The following is a 19253-nucleotide window of genomic DNA, read 5'->3' as shown; positions in this document are numbered from 1 at the left end:
TGTGACATGTGTGTGTTTATAGAATGCAGCGGGCATGATACTGCACCAATTTCTAGCTTCCAGGTACCTTGTTCATTCCTGCACTCTCTTGGAACTCTGCCACGTCTATGTGATCAAACCTGGACTAGTCTGATGAATAAGGAAACACACGTGGTCCAGTTACCCCCATCTCTCTGACCACCAAGCAGTCAAATATGTGAATGGGCCATCCTAGACCAGGGAGGCCCCAGCCTACCTGCCAGCACATCACAGATGTGTAAGTGAGTCAAGCCACAGTCAATACTGTCCACTTCACCTAATTCATTAGCAACTACAAGTGGCCATTATTTAATCCAATAAGTTTTGAGTGAATTTTTACACAGCAACAGCTAATGCCCACATCAAATGCCTGATTTTCTACATGAAATTATTTTTGCCTGGTCTAATATAATATTCTATTGATCTTTCTGTGTTCAGTCTTCATATTCTTGATTGAGTTGTCCCTCAGCAGTCTTCTAAATGCTGCATCCATATTGATGGGATGGGTCAAACTTTGCCAAGAAATACCTGTGTCAGTGTAAAAGACATTGGAAACTGTAGAGAATGTTGGTGAGTTTATTGGACCCAAACTGATGATGATTGCTGGGAGGCAAAATCTTAACAGATTAAGAAATGCTCCAGAGAATGGCAGTTTAACACTGTATTTTAACATGTTACAATCAAAGTAGGAGACATAAGGGGGTTACATAAAACCCATTGGTGATAGATTAGGGAGGAAACTAAGTGGGAGAAACCTCTGGGATTGGATAAAAGGTAAAATGATAGACCCATACTTTGACACAGGTGGTATAGGATAGTTAACATGGTAACAGTAACACAATGAGGGGATTTGTGGTCTCTCCCTGGTGCTGTGCCTGTGTTTTAACATGTAGAAATCATCTCACTTCTTTTAATTTTTCAGAGTACTTTCTTTCTTTTTATTTATCTTTATAAATTTTTTTCTGGCATTATTCTTATTTATGTGTTGATATGCCCTGGTTATCTGTGATCTCATTTAGAAAAGACAACACTTTTATTCATCTTTGTATTCCCTTAGTGCTTTTTTCAAAGGAGCCTTAATTAAATATTTGTTGAATGAATAAATGAGTGAATAGGTGATGAAAATGTTATCTTTTTTTTAATTTTTACTTTTGAAAAAAAGAAACAAACTGTTAGAGGGGTTTCAGAAATGGGATAGAGGACATCTTAAACCATTTGTGTTTGCAGACCCAAAGATTTGAATCTTTATGACAGGGAATAGTGTCACAGCTTAGAAAAAGGTGCCTCTTGAAGTTAGGCTCCTATTGAGGTTAGGTTCCTATCCTCCTACAGAGACAGGGCGATAGGGGCATTCTCTTCCTTGATGATTACCTTTCAAAGGGGTGGCTCCCAAATACTTGAGAAAGACAGTCCTGTCTTGTAAAAGTAAAAGCAGTTTAAAAAAATTATCTCAAAGTGGCAGAATTTAGAAGCATAAGTTTTCTAAAGTAAATGCACTAAGGAAAGGGAGAGTAGGGGCCCAGAAGCAGGAAAAAGCCTGTCTAAAGGTTAGCCAATGTTAAGGAAATGTTAAGACTTCCTTGATCTGTGTGAAATGGTATTTAGAATTATTACCAGTGTTGAGGTTCTTGGATTCCCCAATATAAAAATCGAGAGGAAACCCCAGAGAAATTCCCAGATGTTATAACATAAAGATTATGCTGGAGCACAGGGGAGGCAGCGCAGAAGAAGAGAAGGTCTCGGCCCTGGCTGGCTTGGCTTGGCTGCCTTCCCAAGCTGGGGACAAAGCAGGTGTGCACGAAAATACTGGCTTTGAAAATGACGGGATTGCATAATTTTCTGTGTCAGGATAGAAAAAACAAGTGGGAGAAGGGAGATAAAATTCTGCATTTGTTTGAGCAGGGAATCCAGGGGTGGTGACATTCTTTCTGTCAGCTTATCCTTCTGGCCACCTGGTTGTATCTTGGCTTCCTGGCCACCTGGTATTTTTCCATTTGGGACCCAAGTTCCTATATTGTCTCAATGTCATACCGAGTTATATAGAAAGGTTTTAGAGCTAGTACTTATTATATTAAACCCTATTTCGGAAAGTAAAGATTTGAAATGTCATCTCCTCCAACCTTTCTCCCAGTATAGGAATTTCGTCTTGGTTGACTGAGTCATTCATTCACACAATTCTTTATCAATTCTACTGACAAAAAGTCATTATCTCACAAAGCAGCTATTCTACCTTTGCTCAGTTTTAGTTTAAAAAAATACTTCAGAATTGTTTTCTAATTATAATACAAAGGCTTCTGACTAGGACCTTCTAGGCTGACAATTTCATGGGAAATTATGCAAAAAATAATATAGTTAAGCAAACCAGGTTTCTATTTTCAGAATGAAAGTAACATTTTACCAGTTACTAGTTTTCTTAATTTAAGAGCATATGGAAAGCTTATTTCTGTGAATTAAAATAAAAACCTCTTATAATGTTTAAAATACTTCATTATTTTCCCCAGGCTTTGGATAGACAATATATGAAACCAGACAATTGGCACAGAGTGTCAAAATAACTTGATAGAAATATTAAATCATCACAGTCATCAGTAAAGAAAGTACTTTCCTGATGTTTGTTCAACTTTCCAATAAATTTCCTTCACATATTTTAATTTTTAATTTTTTGGGGGGAGTGACATTGGTTAATAAGATTGCATAGGTTAGGTTTCAAGTGCACATTTCTATCATGCATAATCTTAACAATGTATCATGTGTCCACCACTCAAAGTCACCAACCATACACTTGGCCTCCTCCACTGGCCTCCTCCCCATTCCTCTGCCCCTCTGGCAACCACCACACTGCTGTCTGTGTCTGTGAGTTTTAGTTTTGTATCCCACCTATGAGTGAAATCATATGGTTCTTAGCTTCTTCTGCTGGTTTATTTCACTTAGTGTAATATTCTCAAGGTCCATCCATGTTGTCATAAATGACAGATGATTAGATAAACATGTAATATATATTGTATACAATGGAATACTACTAAGCCATAAGAAAAAAGAAAAATTTTCCATGTATTTTTAGAAAACAAACAAAGGCATCTAGAGAAAAGTATGAGGCTATTAAAGAATGCTGCTGTTTTAATGTGCTTGAAACCTCTGTTTTAAATGCAGTTAAATTTGCCTATCTATGAATAATTCTTTTTTCTGTCTCTTTGCAAAAACTTATATGACTGTAAATATTAAGGTGACAGCTCCCCCTTCTCCATTTCTAATTAGGTGGAGTCCCTAGGGACAGAGACCTACAAGCTCACTTGGCTTCATTCCTGGGCTTCCCTTGCCCACAGCAGGCAGCACATGGAGGCCCAGTGTCGCGTGCTTTAGTGGAGTGGACGAAGTCTAGTGGAAGGACAGCTTCTATGGTCAATGTACTAGATGAAAATCACTAATAGCAAATTGATCTTTGAAAATTCCCTAAACCTTCTAGGTTTAAAAAATACATGTATTTCTTCATTTGAGCATCAAATAATTTATTTATGCATATACATTGTAATTTATGAAAAATATTTTAGATATGTGAATCATATTCTCAGCATACAGTAGTGAGATAACTAGAGGAATATCAGAATTATGTTTGTATCTCAGTAACTTTCATGAACAATTAGGGGAATGATGACTATCTACACGTATTAAATTATGATTTTCAGCCTCTCTGGAGGCTTGGAGAACCCATCTTCTCTCTCTCTCTCTCACACACACACACACACACACACACAGGAATTCAGTTCTTCTAGGCTATGGGGACTGAACTCAACTGAACTCAAGATAATTCCTTGCCCTTGTGTTAAATTATGCTGGAACCAAGCAAAATTAATTTAGCTGCTTGCTCAGAAAATACCTGCTCCTAGAAGATAAGAGTATGAACCAACTAAACGAACTACTTATCAAGGCTAGCAGCTTGCTGATGCAGATCTGCTTCAAGACCCTTGGCTCTATGTGCCCACCAACCCACAGACAGGAGGCCTTAAATGCTACCAAATTCTGAGGAATTTCTGGTCTTGCATGACCCCCTTAAAATCAGCCAGTTCAGTCCCTAAAACTCCACAAATTCCCATTTTCAGACCATTAAAACTCAATGTTGTGTTCTCCTGTACTATAGTAAATCTAATAAACTTAAGTTAGATCACGCTTTTCTGATGGCCTTTTCAGGAGTCAAAAATTAAGAAGACAATGTCTCTGTGATGTATTTCTACCACATTAATAGATCTGAAGCTCTATCCTCTCTCATTTTACAACTGTTAATACATAGATATGTGGAATACCTCCTCTTTTCTAACTCTCCATGATCCATGGTCAGCTTTCATACAAATTGCCTTTTTTTAAAAAAATTTAATAATGATTTAGGCTGAAAACTCTCCTGAGCCCAAAAATACCTTGTCGGGCCCAGACCCTCAGCTATTCTCTCCGCTCCTCCACAGGCTTCACTGAAGGGTCTAGCTGTGCTCCGGGATGCTGCTGTCCACTATACTTGAACAATGAACATGCCTGAGAAATACCAGTACTGGTGTTATCTGCCGGAGCAGGTCCGGGAATTTAAGTCCACTTGTCATGCCTGTCAGTGCAATTATGTGAGCAGTTCTCTTAACCCCCAGCCCACTGATCTTTTATGTTTTCCCTTTCCAGTATCTTTACTATTGAAGACATAACTTTAACTACAATTATTATACAGTATAGCTTATTTATATAAATAATTATACATACAGATTAAAAAGTATATTTGAATTAATAACTGATACTAGTTTTTTAAAATTTAGAACTATAACATTTTTCTAAGCCTCATTTTTCTCAATCAAAAAACTATTGTAAACAGATTAAATGACATTCTATGTGAGATGTTTTAAAATATAAAACATCAAAAATGTCCTATGTAGTTAGTGTTATATAAGTGGGCTAAAATTCTTTGTTTACTACAAAAGCAAGAATAAGATGAATAACCTTGTGAAGTTGGATTAATGAACTACTTTGATAACTTAAGCTACATTCTTGGTTACAAATAGAATATGGGTATACTGATACACAATAACCTAAAGTAACAATATTAGTGTTCAAGGACCATTAACTCATTTTTTTCCATCATCAAGACCTTAATTCTTTACTCTCTTGGCTCTTGCTACTGACATTTTGGCCACTGCAGTGCTCATTAGCATCAGGCTGTGAGTGCAAAGGGGGATTGTAAGCTGAGATTGAATTCCCTTGTTAGCAAGGCATAGACTATAAATGCTTAACTTTATGGTCTGTGTACTTGGACTTCAAATAGTTTCAAAGGGCTAGCTGGGCCAAATTGTGTTATAACCAAGACAATTAATTTCTGCTACTTTAGGCTATAATTTTAACTATTAAATATTTATCATTTATATGTACATAGGATAATATATATGTATTCATATATTATGTAAACATAAGTACATATATACTTTATATGTATGTATTTCAAAGAGATGGATATTTGAGGTTAATTGTTCTAATAGTATGTTTTGTCTTAAGAGCAACACAAATACTTAGTAATCAATGCGACTTTAGAGAGTCATGAGAGAGAGAAATGTAGGCTTATCTTCTCAGGCTTACCTGACCGTGACTTTCAAATTGAAATGGATAAAAGATGGGCAATGGAAAAGCCCTAGAAACCATAAGGGCTTCTTTAAAATGTTTTGAAATTCTCTATCTTACAGTGCCTGAAAGAGGATTTTCAGTAAATAATAGTTTTGAATCAGCCATTAATATCAAATGAAGCAGCTTGGGAGGTTTGCATAGCTGGAGGCGATGTTCAGGGGTGCACTCCCTGCTCCCTCATGGCACCCACTGCTGGCAATCAGAAGCAGTTAACGAGCTCTCTGCTGTGTAGTCCTCCGGTTCCAACTTGGAAGACTGAGGAGGAGCTCTCAAAGAAACCCTTAATTAGAATTTCTCACAGTAGTCCAACCTGGAGGACACAAAGGGAAAATTCAGCTGTGACCAAAGCTATACATAAGAAAAAGTCATTCTATGGCTAAGGCTAATCCTAGAAAACCCAAAGACCTACTCCTAGTAAATAACTCACATTCTTTTATTTTTTGTGGTTCCTTGACAGAAAGGAATAAGCTTACTGAAAAATAAACCTCCAGATCATTTTTTTAATTTATGGTATATGCTTATAAGAATCAATTAATATTAAACCTGCAATTTTATAATCACTGCTTTAAAGCTAGTAAGTTCATTTTAGTAACTCAGAGTATAAGAAGGTATGGCATGTGTCTGTTCGTGATGCTGGGGTCTCTTAGGCAGTCCTAGAAGGTCAGCACTTACTTCAAGGCCATGGCAGCTTGGACGGAAGTGATGCTACATCTCTGGATCAACCATCTCTGGTCAATTTTTTCACTCCTCTCCTTCCTTTTCCTGAGAAATTGTCAAGACCTTTGCACTGCGTAATACTCTACAGCAAAAATCTAAACCAGGCTCTCAAAGATAAAGCAAGTAATTGAATTAAAACACACCATTAAAAAAATAGATAAGACCCAGTCTGAAGAAACATTCATGTCATATTTAGCTGACAAAGGATTTGTATGTAGTCTGTATAATGAATTCTTTTTTTTTAAGGTAAGTATCTCTCTTTTTTAAAGATTTTATTTATTTATTTTTAGAGAGGGAAGGCAGGGAGAAAGAAAGAGAGAGAGAGAGAGAGAGAGAGAGAGAGAGAGAGAGAAACATCAATGTGTGGTTGCTGGGGGCCATGGCCTGCAAACCAGGCATGTGCCCCGACTGGGAATCGAACCTGTGATACTTTGGTTCGCAGCCCGCGCTCAATCCACTGAGCTACGCCAGCCAGGGCTTGAATTCTTATGGGTCAACATTAAAAAGGAAAAACACTCCTCCAAAAAGGCATAAGATTTTTTAGTGTTTCAAAAAACAAGATATACAAAAACCAATAGGCACATGAAAGGATATTAATCATTATTAATCAGGGAAAGCAAATGAAAATACACAAGTATGACTAAACTCAGAGACTGCCAATAGCCAATATCAACAAAAAATGAAACAGCTGGAATGCCAATACACTGCCACTTTCCCAAAACGTACACCATTTTGGAAAACTGCCAATTTCTTGTAAATGAAACACATTTGTATGATATAACACAAATCCTATGTATTTAACCAAGAGAAATGATCATATAAATGCTTTCAAAAAGTCTTGTACCAAAATGGTAATACTAGCCTTACTTATGGTAACCAAAAATTGGGCACAACAAAAATATCCATAAGTTAGAAAACAAACAATTGTGTTATATCCATACAATTAAATGATACTTAACAATGAAAAGGGATGTATTACTGATGTACATAGCAACATGGATGAACCTCAGCAGGACTATGTTGAATGAAAAGGAATAGTAGATGAGTACACATGCACTAACACAGCTGTATCTCAGAAACAGTACACTATTGAAGTCAGAAAGTGGTTGTCTCCAGGACAGGACACATTTCCCAGAATGAGATATGGGTGAAATCTCTAGAGTATGGAATTGTTCTATATTCTGTGTTAGATGATGCCATATAAGTTTTTAAACTTAAGAGTTTTGTGTTTTATCATTTAAACATTCTGTAAGAAAAAGAGATAAAAGAAAAATAGTGATAGAAAATTCAAACAATGGCAGGAAAAATTACTTTCACACATGTGCTGTGTACTAAAATGTGTCCTCCCCAAATCCATATGTCAAAATCCTAATGCCCAGTGAGACTGTACTTGGAATTAGAGCCCCAAAAGAGCTAATTACAGTTAAAGAATGTCATAAGGGTGGGGCCCCACTTTAATGGGATTAGTGTCCTCACAAGAAGAGACACCAGAGAACCTGATATGTCTCTCTCACCACCTGTGCAAAAGAAGAGGTCATGTGAGTACACTAGGAAATGGGGGTCACTTGCAAGCCCAGAGGTGAGAACTCAGAATAAAACCTAGCTTGCTGGTCTCTAGTTTCTGCCCAGCCTCCAGAACTGTGAGAAATAAATTTCTGTTGTTTAAGCCACTCAGACTGTGATTTTTGTTATGGCAGCCTGAGCAGACTAAGACACCACTCCTCTTACTTCATGCCAGATGCATGAACCTCCTAATAAAAAGCCAATTAGTTATTTAAATTTATTCAATTGAATTTTGTTCTTTAACTATATCATATCTGTTTACCTTATTTACACTTTTATTTACATTTGGTTATTTTCAAATTTAAGTATTAAATACATTTATAATAAAATCCACTTACTTTAAGTTGAGTTGGTAATTCTATAGACTCACACAGTAACCATTATAATCAAGATGTAGATCAAACCCCTCACCCAAGTTTCTTCCGGTCCTTCTGCATTTGGCCTCCCTGCCTGGCCCCGGAAAACCCATATGCACATGTGCATAGATAATGAGCCTAACATGTGACTCATTAAAAAAATACACCTGCAGGAACTATAAAGGACCCCAAATAGCTGCTGCAATTTTGAGAAAAAAGAGCAAAGTAGGAAGGATCACAATACCTGATATCAAACTGTATTATAAGGCCACTGCAATCAAAACAGCCTGGTAGTGGCATAAAAACAGACACATAGACCAATGGAACAGAATAGAGAGCCCAGAAATAAACCCAAGTCTCTATGGTCAATTAATATTCGACAAAGGGGACAGCAGCATAAAGTGTAGCAAAAATAGCCTTTTTAACAGATGGTGTTGGGAGAGCTGGACAGCTACTCAAAAAAAAAAAAAAAAAAAGGAAACTCGAGCATCAACTTACACCATACACAAAAATAAATTCAAGGTGGATAAAAAATTTAAATATAAGTTGTGACACTATTCAAGTCCAAGAGGGGAACATAGGCAGGAAAAGCTCAGATATTTCACACAGCAACATTTTCACTGATATGTCCCCTAGAGCAAGGGACATAAAGGAAAGAATAAACACATGGGATCTCATCAAAATAAAAAGCTTCTGCATGGCTAAAGAACACAGTATTAAAATGAAAAGGGAAACAACCATATGGGAAAACATATTTGCCAATGATACCTCAGACAAAGGTTCAATCTCGAAAATGTATAAAAAACTCATATGACTCCACTCTAAGAAGATAAACAACCCAATAAAAAATGGGCAAAGGACTTGAACAGACACTTCTCCAAGGAGGACACACAGAGGGTCCAGAGACACATGAAAAAATGTTCAGTATCATTAGCTATCAGAGAGATGCAAATTAAAACCACAATGAGATACCATCTCACACCATTGAGAGCAGCCATCACAAACAAAGCAACAAACAAGTGTTGGAGAGGTTGTGGAGAAAAGGCAACCCTAGAGCACTGTTGGTGGGATTGCAGACCAGTATAACCATTATGGAAAACAGCATGAAATTTTTTCAGAAAAGTAAAAATGGATCTGCCTTTTGACCCAGCAATTCCACGGCTAGGATTATATCCTAAGAACCCTGAAATACCAATCAAAAGAACCTATGCTCTCCAATGTTCATAGCAGCACAATTTACAATAGCCAAGTGTTGGAAGCAACCTAGGTGCCCATTAGTAAATGAGTGGATCAAAAAACTATGGTACATTTACACAGTGGAATTCTACGGAGCAGAAAAAAAGAAGGAGCTCCTACCCTTTGCAACAGCTTGGATGGAACTGGAAAACATGCTAAGCAAAATAAATCAGACAGTGAAAGACAAATACCCTATGAACTCACCTTTAACAGGAACCTTATCAACAAAACAAACAAGCAAGCAAAATATAACCAAAAACTCTGAAATAAAGAATAGGCTGACAGTGGCCAGAGGGGAGAGGGGAAGGGATTTCAGGGGAAAGGGGTGAAGAGTTTGCAGGAACAATTATAAAGGACACATGGATGATAACAAGGGGGTGGGTGGAAACAGGGGAGGGAGGTAGGGAGGGTTGGGGTGTTGGGAAGGGGTGGGGGGAAGGCAGAAAACTGTACTTGAAAAACAATAAAAAGAAAAAAATACACCTACAACATAACCAAGTGGTTAATCCTCAGAGAAAACATACTTTTGTCTTGCCCTTGCTGTGTGTGTGTGTGTGTGTATGTGTGTGTGTGTGTGTGTGTGTGTGTGTGTGAGTGAGTGAGGTGGGCCTGTGGAAGACAGGAAAGGACAATACCATGCAAATTCACCATTGGCAACAGAATAAAAAATACTATTTTAATATATATACATGTTAATATATACTTCTGCCTATTAATTATATGTAATTTATGTTATATATGCTTACATATATACATGTACAGCATGTATAATAATATATTTGTGATATACATTTCTAATGTATATAATAATAGTGTCTATTACATAACTTAAATATTACTATATATGAGCTTTTAGAGTATGCTGTCCCAGTTAGATTAATGCAATAAAAACATGAAAGGTGTAATGAAATATCTATTGGGCTTTAGCCATACGCTTCCTTAATGTAAATTTTGGAGGTGTTGGCACATACAAAGGCCCCACACCATGCTCCTGTTTGAAAGAGGCTCCAGCACTAACAGTGAGTGACAGAATGGGGAGCGTGGAGTGGACCTTTCTTTGCGTGTTGTCTGGCTCTACTTGTGGTGTATCACCACCCTCATTTTCTCACGTGTAGATAACTAGCACTTAGATTTGAAATAGATTTCAATAGATTGAAATAGAATAGATTGAATAGATTTGAAATACTTGTCTCCCTGTGAATAAATGTAATAGGTGTAAAACAGGCTCAAAGAAAGGACAAAGTGGCTGGGTTCATTAGAAGAGGTGTAGGAGAGAGAAAGAGCATGATCCTTGCCGTGTGACCCAGTGACAGAGGATGAGGAATTTAACTCTCTAATTTTATAGCTTCTTCATGTTACATAATGACATTTAAAATACTTATCCCCTAATGCTATGAAAATTAAATAAGACTATGGTATTACCAACCTTATATTTAATAAATGATAGCTATGTTATGATTCTAATAATAGGCAATGTAGCATTATACAAAACAATAAAATATATTAAGAGAAGTTAGAGATGATAGAAAGCAGATACTTTTGAAGAGGACAACATGGGGTCTGTATCTAAATTAGGCTAAATTAGGCCTTGCTGAAAGCCCCAATTTAGTGTCTAACAGACTTAAAAATTTCATTATTAGTAACATAAGATTAGCCATAATAATTTTATCATGTTGTTGTAAAGAAAATAGTAAATATCCCTATTACTAGTTGGAAATTTATTCATCCATTTATTATTTTTTGCAATTATTATTTTAAAATAATACAGTATATGATAAATACAAGTGATTTATGTTTAGCAAAATCCAGTTGTCTCTGTGCATAAAATATATGTTAAAACCACTCATTTCAGGTCCAGTCCCAGTGTGTTGTTCCTATGGTCCACGCCATCAGACAGGGGTATGCATGAAGTATGGAGAGAATTCATATCCCTGTAACTCCACCAGGAAGGGAAGGAAGATCAGAAACCAAGGTGGAAACCTGCCTCTAGGAACAGATCTAAAATAACTGACCCAAATTCAGAAGCATGGTAAAAGAGGAGTGGAACTAGGCCATTCAGCACACAGGGAGCTGTGATATGCAAAACAGGTAATCAGGGTTTAGCGGTAATGGTTGAAAGTTTGTGGGTGATAGTTGTCTTACATGGGCTTTCCCACCAGGATTACTCTGCTAATAGAGAGTCAAAGTCAGGGGTGGATGGAAAGCAAATTTAAATCCAAATCCAAATCATAGAGAAGGAAAATGGAAGAAGTTAGCGGTGATGTTGGGTTCCAATCAAATACTCTATGGTAGATGACAAAGAAGAAAGCCATGGGTCCTTGAGGAGGGTATTTTGTTATTTCTAGGAGAATTACACATCCTGTGAAACGTGGTTAAGATAGACGCTATACAGCCTATGTGGTTCATGCCAAAAGAAGATTGAGTGTTGGAGTGCTAACACACAGGAAAAAGCACTCTTGACTTTCTCTAGGCAAAGGTGTGGGCCATTCTTACAGGGGTGAATCTTGTGTTCATAGTTAAGTGCACGGACACTTTCAGAATAAATTTGATTCTGTGGACACAGCAGGAACATTCTCTGCTGAAGCGCTCCAGCTATGTAGACTAGACGTGTAGTAGACACATCACCTGCACTGTTTCATTATATTTTTCAAAATGAAAAAAAAAAGAGTAGTGTCCTCAACCCAGTAGGAATAATTACATTCTTTCCAGTTTATGGATAAAGAGATAGAGAAAAATCTAGTAGTTCCCTGGAACATTTAAACAGGAAATAACACCACATTCTCACATTGAATTAAATTTATTAACAATAGGATATTTCCATACTCAATGAAGGTGTTTTAGAGTTACTATATATTTTTAAAAGTTACATGCCAATTGTATGTATTTATAGCTTGTTACTGGAAGAAACATATTAACCATATGGATCATAGCTGAGTGATTCAGGGCTAGGTTTTGAAGGTAGAAACTGTTTTACATTGATGAAGTGTGTGGAAATTTTTTTAGACATTGTAAAGAGCATCTGTTAAGCTTTCATTCACCTGGTGACAAAACAAGACAAGGAAATATATTTGGGACCCCTACCTTTCCATAAAGTATGCGATCAACTCCTTTTGGTAGAATACATCATTTAAAAATGATTACAATCACAGCTGCTACAATGATGAAGGGGTTCCATAAGAATTCCTTTTCAGGTATACAGCATGTTATGACATTTTGTGGAATACATTTATACTGGCTTTTTCATCTTAAAAATTTAGATTACCCATTTATATCCCATTATACCCCTGACGATGAAAATTTATATCTCAGAGCAATGTACATATTTTATGACAACAGACTAGAGAGTAACAGCAGGCTAGTACACACTTTTATGGAAATGATATTACAGGGAAGGATTGCAAAGCAATTCTCAATCATATGTAAAAAGCAGTCTTGTAGGCTTGCAGATAAGACAAAACTACAAATTCTGCTATATGGATTAAAATTATAGACCATGAGAGAAATCACAGATATGTTTGATGGTTCCCATTTTTCTTAAATCTAGAGAAACATGAAAAATACCTTAACCTTGATTTTATAAATGTTTTTCACAAATTATAAGAGACAAAGGAGTCAAGAATAATATATCTCAGTAGATATTAAAATCAAGATAAACACATCTTGCCCATAATTAGATGGCTCAGTTGGTTGGAGCATCATCCCGAAACCAGAAAGTTTGTAAGTTCAATTCCTGGGCAAAGCACATACCTAAGATGTGGATTCAATCATCGATCAGGGCATGTGCAGGAGGCAACTGAGCAGTATTTCTCTCTCACATTGATGTACTCTCTCTTCCTCTCTCTCTCTCTCTCTCTCTCTCTCTCTCTCTCTCTCAATCTCTCTTTTCTTCAATCTCTAAAATCAATAAACATATCTTTGGGTTATAAAATAATAAGTAAATAAACACTTTTTGTCCATATACTGTTGTAAATAATAATAATAATATTCAGATGAATGTTTGGAACTGACCATTTAATTTCTACTTTGAACTGTGTGATTTTGAAAAATATCATACAGAAAATAAGTGAGTTGTATGAGGTCTCCAGCCATGTACTATGAAAAACAGAGACATTTACTAAAGATACAAGATATAAGAAACATTATACATAGGACAATGACACCTCAGTACCCTTCAAAGTGGGTACTTTGGGACCTCACACAGTTCTCTCAGCACCTCTTCCAATGTTCAAAACACTCTGTGAAATCCTTTGTTGGAATTGCCATCAGCTGCCCTGTCATATTTTCCTGAATCTCATTGATGGTCTGAAATCTCTTCCCTTTCAAAGGTGATTTTAGTTTTGGGAAAAGCCAGAAGTCACAGAGCACCAAATCTGGGCTGAGAGGGGCTGAGACACCTGGGTGATTTGATGTTTTGTCAAAAAACTGAACAAGATGTGATGCATGCATGGGCGTGTTGTCAGGATGAAGCGGCCAATCACCAGTTGCTCACAGCTGTGGCCATTTTTGTTGTATTGCATCTCTCAACTGACAAGGAATATTGAGGTAGCACTCCTTATTAGTTGTTTGGCTTGAAGGAGCATCCTCATGATTGACAACACCTTCCCAATTAAAAAAAAAACACAGTTTATATGGTTTTCATCTTGCTGCAATTTTGTTGCACCGTCTTTTGTCATCAAGAACCAGGTAACTTTCATTTGGACAATTGGGCCTTTGTTTCTAGATCATAGCTGTAGACCCACCATTCACCTCCAGTTATGGCTTTCTTGAGGAAATCCGGTTCATTAGTAGCACAGTTTGAATTGAGTCATTAGTAACTGCAGCATGATGTTCCTTCTGCTGTGGAAGCAAAAACCAGGGAGCAAGTTTTGTCTCAACATGATTCATGCCAAAATCCTGAGTCAAAATCTCAGACACAGTAATTTTTGGAATCCCCAGATCAGCTTCTGGTTCTTGTGCTGTCAGCCACTGATCTTTGATTGCAGCCCGTACATGTTCAACATTCTCAGGTGCTCTGCTTTTGTTGTAGTCCTTCCAGAACATGGATCACTTTCAACAGATTCTCAATCATCTTTGAGGCATTTGTGCCACTTTTATTTGTGCTACACTCATTGCATCACCCCTGAAAGCCTTCTGAATCATCTAAATAGTTTCTGTGGAGGAATACTTAAGCTTAATGCAAAATTTGATGCAGATTCATTGCTCTGTTCACTCAGTCATTTTGAATGTGACAGCCACACAGTACACATGCTCACTCAGTGGTGTCTACCAGCCCCCACTGACTAGTACAGTGAAGCCATCATCATTCACACATGCATATTCCAGTCCACTCTCCTTGGCCACCAAGTTACATTGATGACATGCAAATTGTTCTCATTATATTAACAATGGCTGGACTTTTTCTGGAAAGACCTCATATTTGTATGTAGTTTAGATGTATTTTTATAACAAACATATAATAAAAATGAAATGATTATTTAGAAAAAATTAAGTGTGTGCAACTTTATGACATCGGTATACTTAAATGTGTGCTCATTACCTGAAGCCTAGTCTCCTCTGTAGCCTTGTATTTGACCCCATTCACACTCTGTGTCCTCCCCCACTTTTCTTCCCCTATGGAAACCACCACTCTGTATCTGTGAGTTTATTTTTGTTTGTTTGCTTATTTGCTGTTTTTTGTTTCATAAGCCACATGTGAGTGAAATCATATGATTCTCATTTTTCTGACTTATTTTAGTTAGCATAATACTCTCAAGATCCATCCATGTTGCCCCCGGACACCTGGGGAAATACATTTAAGACAATAAAGTATTTTCTCAAAGGCGAAATAATCTAAGTGTGGGAGTGCCAGAAGAAATTCCTGATAGTGGGAATTAAGCCATAAATTATTCCTGGCATGGGTTTACTTTTTGGATGAAGTTAACCTGGAAGCACTTTTGCACTATAGAGGCGAATTTGTATAAAATTTATACATTCTCTCAGCAGTGCTATAAGCCATGACATTGCCAAAAGAGAAATGGTAGACAGAGCTGAAATTCAGTTCTAAACTAGTAACAACAGTTGACAGTTATTGAGGACTTACAATGTTTCAGGCATTATTCTTCAACTTAGCACTTTACATTTAACTTATTTAACATGCATAGTTGCTCCGTAAATTGGATACTATTTTAAAAAAATTATTTTTATTGTAGTTAAAAACTGAATAACATAAAATTTACCATCTTAATCACTTATGTGTGTGCATTTTAATAGTTAAATATATTCACATTGTTGTGCATCCAATCTCCAAAACTCTCTCAACTTGCCAAACAGAAATTCTATGCCTATTAAACAATAACTCTTCATTTCCTCCTTCCCCCAGCCCCTAGAAACCACCATTCTATTTTCTGTTTCTAGGAATTTAGCTTCTCTAGATACCTCATATAAGTGGAATTGTACAGTATTTGCCTTTTTTGTAACTGGCTTATTTCACTTAGTGTAATGTCGTCAGTATTCATCCATGTTGTAATATATGTCAGAATTTCTTTCCCTTTAAGGCAACATTCAAATGCATATATTGGATATACCACATTTTGTTTATTCATTCATCAGCGGATGAACACCCAGTTTACTTCCACCTCTTGGCTATTGTCAATAGTGTTGTAAGGAATATGAGTGGTCAAACATCTCTTTGAGATTTTGCTTTCAATTATTTTGGATATATACCCATAAATGGAATTGCTAGACCATATGGAATTTTATTCTGAGTGTTTTAAGGAGCCGCCATATTGTTTTCCATAGCTGCTATACCATTTTACATTTCCATCAAGAGAACACAGGGTTCCAATTTCTCCACACCCTCACCAATGCATTTTATTTTCTGTGTGTGTGTTTAATAGTAGCCATCCTTGTGGGTATGAGATGGTGTCTCATTGTGGTTTTGATTTGCATTTTTTGCTACTACTTTTAACCTCATTTTTCGGATATTGAAACTAAGCAACAAAGAGGTTATGCAACTTGTGAAAAGCCACACAGTTTAGAGAGGATCTTAAAATCCACATTCTGCTTCCTGTTCTTGAATTTCTAAGCAAATACTCTGCAGCTAGCCATTACAGGTATATTGAAAAAAAGAAGATTTCCATGTAAGAATAAATAGGGGCAAGTAGCTAACTGATATGCAGTCTGCACTGGAAATATGAAAATAGAGAACAGTAGAGAGATTGAGTTCACCTCAACTGATACTAAAACTCTGAGGAACAGGGATAATCTGTTGTCAGAGTATACAAATCACAGTATGTGAATAAAAAGAGTAATGAGTAATGAAGGAAGAAGTAAACAAAAACTAGAGCAGAAGAGAATAGTTTCCTTCCTCATGCTTGGGTACATTTTCCTCTGCCTTACAATGTGGGATTGGTGATGTGGTAAATGAGGAAATGAGGTGAATCATATTAGCATCACAACGTGTATTATTTATGATTCATTGCATAAAATAATTGGCTAGATTAACTATTTAATTAGTGTTGTATTTAGTAGCATAGCTTTTATCATTTTGTATTAACCTCATTTGTCGTCTTTGTTAAGTCTCAGGTTCAAAAATTATTTTACAGAATTATTTGGTTAGGTAGGTGACTCATCTGAAAAATGCTGTCTATAGTGTAATGTTTTTTGGGGAAGTTGAGTGAGTGGCACATATCTTAACAATAAGAGTGAGAACCAAATAATGAGCACCTACGATATGTCAAACCTTTGCCAAATCTTTACCATGCACTCCACACAAGTTCTACTTTAATGTATTAATAATACCGCTGAAAATTTTGAGGATATATTAGTGCTTAAAGTCCAAAGTTCAACCCTACTTTTGGAGGATACAGAATTCAAATCAGTTCCATCCTGGAGTAAAATCCGTGTTCTGACCAAATAGGTTACCCATTGCTTTATTTGTTCATATAATCATTCATTAATTTATCTACCTTAGTAAATGTCTTCTAAATGTTAAACTCAAAGACATAGTCTCTGATTTCAGGGATGATGAAGTCAACTTAACATGCTTTGATAGCATGTGTTCAAATAAAAGATGGCTACAACTTCTGCTTGATGAACTGCAAAGACCATCCTTTTAAAGACAGAAAAGAGTTATGGAAACAGTAACCACAAGAGGAGTTGAAATTCTAGGGAGGGAAATCCTTTTAAGATGAGCTGACAACCACTGGCCTTTTGTTTTTAGTCCTAAACCTCAGGTTTGACATATATGGAGGGGAGTCTCCACAAGAAAAACAATTTGTCAAAGCTTTTGGTGGTTACGCAGAACTGGAATGACAGGTTTGAAACTTTGAGAGACTCAAACACAAAGCCACTTTTTCTGTGGGATTTTTTTTTTTTTATGTTTGGAGCTATTTATGAGAGACTGGGATATAAGAGCCCATAGCTCTCGAAAGGCAGACTTAAATCTCTTAAAGCTATGTTGTTCTTAGGAAACCAAGTTCTTCTAGAACAAGGGGAGTGCCTCAGATACACACTTCTCTACACATAGGTATTTGCAAAATTTGAATCTGAGGTAGTAAGAGAGAGTCAATAGCTGGGCTTAAAATTCTGCAGGGTAGTCAAGCAGTTAAAATCAAAGCTCTTTCATAAAGTACAGAACATTCTTATAATTTGTGCCAACAAATACTGTAAACAAACAAACAAATAAACAATATAAAAATAAATATATGCATGTACCACATTTAACATGTGCATAATATACTGAATAAATAATACATATATATTTAATAAATTATATGTGTATACACACATATTTCTACACCACATTTTGCCTTTTCAGTTTTTCCCTTTTGCACTCTTTCATGAGACCTATGTCTGTGTAAGTGCTGGTTGAGGATGGGCTACAATGTGCAGGGGATCAGAGAATGAAGACCAGTCGTAACAGTTGTTGGTAATACCACCCCCAAAATGTACAAACTAAATAAAGACTCACTATTTACATACTCTTAAGTAGGATTTATTCAAATAGTTCTGACTTTGTATATCAAGTTTCATATTGTCATTTGAACTAGGCAGTCTGATCCTAATGTGTTCCCCAGAACAATTAAGATATTTCTTAGTCCCAGTTTATACAGCTCTGCCCAAGACAAATGATGCAAGCCACAAATGCGAAATGGCATATACAATTCTAAATATTTTATTAGCCACATTAAAAAGTAAGAAGAGATAGATGAGATTAATTTTAATATATTTTATTAAACCTAGTGTACATCTAAAATATTAGCATTTAACATGTAATCAATATAAAATTATTAAGATAATTTACTTTATTTTTATAATAAATTTTTAAGCTATGGTGTACATTTCATACTTCCTCAGTATCTCAGTTTAGGTTGGCCACATTTCAATAGCTCAATAGTTGTTTGTGGCTAGTGTTGACCATATAATCAAGAGAACACACTAGATTTCTGATCTTCCAGGTTCTGCCTCTGGAATCTGGCATAGTCTTTGTTTTCCACACTCCCTGTATAAACAATATGTTTTTATACTTGAGAATAATAAAACTTTTTTCAAGTCAAAACAATGGAGGTCACCAATATGTATCAGGCACTCTGATCTTGGGATTATTACCTAACTATATACATAAACACTCTAAATATTAATTGGGAATGCAATGTCTTGTTTGGCTAACTTTAAATATATTGAGCTACCATTGTTAGTCAGAGTTGGCCTGTTTATAGAACTCAGGATATTCATCTA

The sequence above is a fragment of the Phyllostomus discolor genome, chromosome 10 (genome assembly GCF_004126475.2).
Source record: "Phyllostomus discolor isolate MPI-MPIP mPhyDis1 chromosome 10, mPhyDis1.pri.v3, whole genome shotgun sequence".
Taxonomy (NCBI): Eukaryota; Metazoa; Chordata; class Mammalia; order Chiroptera; family Phyllostomidae; genus Phyllostomus; species Phyllostomus discolor.
The sequence above is the reverse complement of the archived record's forward strand: the minus strand, read 5'-3'. Positions refer to the sequence as shown.